Genomic DNA, 1,120 nt, shown 5'->3' with positions numbered 1-1,120 from the left:
ATGGGAAGTCTGTTTCTTTCAACATAAATCATTATCATTTATCCCAACAATTCTCCTAGGATTTATCTGGGGAAAAGAAAGTTTATGTCCACACAATGAAATTGTACACAGATGTTCATAGAATCTTTGTTCTAAACAGTTGATAAATATAAATGAACCAAGTATTCAGAAACAGATGAGTGGTTAAATCAGTTTTAAAGTATATATGAACAGTGGAATACTGCTTAACAAAATAGGATCCAAAAGCTAATATGAAAAGGAAAAACAAAAGGAACAGCTATAGATGTATGCAAGAACTTGGGATGAATCTCAGGAAAATATTTTAAGGGAAGAAAGTACAAATAAAAATAGTATATGCTGCATAATTCCATTTATATAAAAATTTAGAAAAGTCAACTTATCTATAGTGATAAAGGAGAACTGAGAATGGAGAATAGGGACTTACAGCCAAGGGGTACAACAAGGAATGACCCTATGATAGGAATGAGCTACAGCTTGATTGTGGTAATGGTTATATGTGTATGTATAATTCAAATGAGTATATGTTATTGTAATATAATTGATAGAAATATGAGTTAAAAGTTCTAGTTAACCATACAGAATATCTATGGTATGCACATTTTTAGAGATTTAGAAATAAAAAGGTATTGAATTCAGTACCAAATTTATACATCTAACATTCTTTTCCATGAGAGCCCTTCTTTAAATTTCTAGGCATTTCTCATAGTTATTATCACATCACTATCAGTTCCCTATAGACACATCAAAGCAAATAGATACTGAGTGGACAGAATAATCAGTTGATGTGTAAGGGACTATTAAGAGTGCTGGCAGTAGTACCATTAGGTCTTGATCATATGGTATCTTTTGAAATAGTTGACCATTTCTTTTTGGTACAGTGACTGTGCATTCCTTCAATCTTCATTTGATGCTTTCTACATCATTAATTATTTTGCCCAGAGTCCTGCAGTATTTCAAGTCGAGGCTTGAATTTTTTCCTCAATTCTTTCAGCTTGAGAAATGCTAACTGAGTACTTACCTTTAGGTTTTCTAACTCCAGATCTTTGCACATTTATTCATAATATTACACTTTGTCTTTTTGAGCTGCCTTTTGAAAGTT

This window comes from Chrysochloris asiatica, unplaced genomic scaffold, assembly GCF_000296735.1.
Source record: "Chrysochloris asiatica unplaced genomic scaffold, ChrAsi1.0 scaffold00284, whole genome shotgun sequence".
Classification (NCBI taxonomy): Eukaryota; Metazoa; Chordata; class Mammalia; order Afrosoricida; family Chrysochloridae; genus Chrysochloris; species Chrysochloris asiatica.
This window is presented reverse-complemented; position numbering follows the sequence as displayed.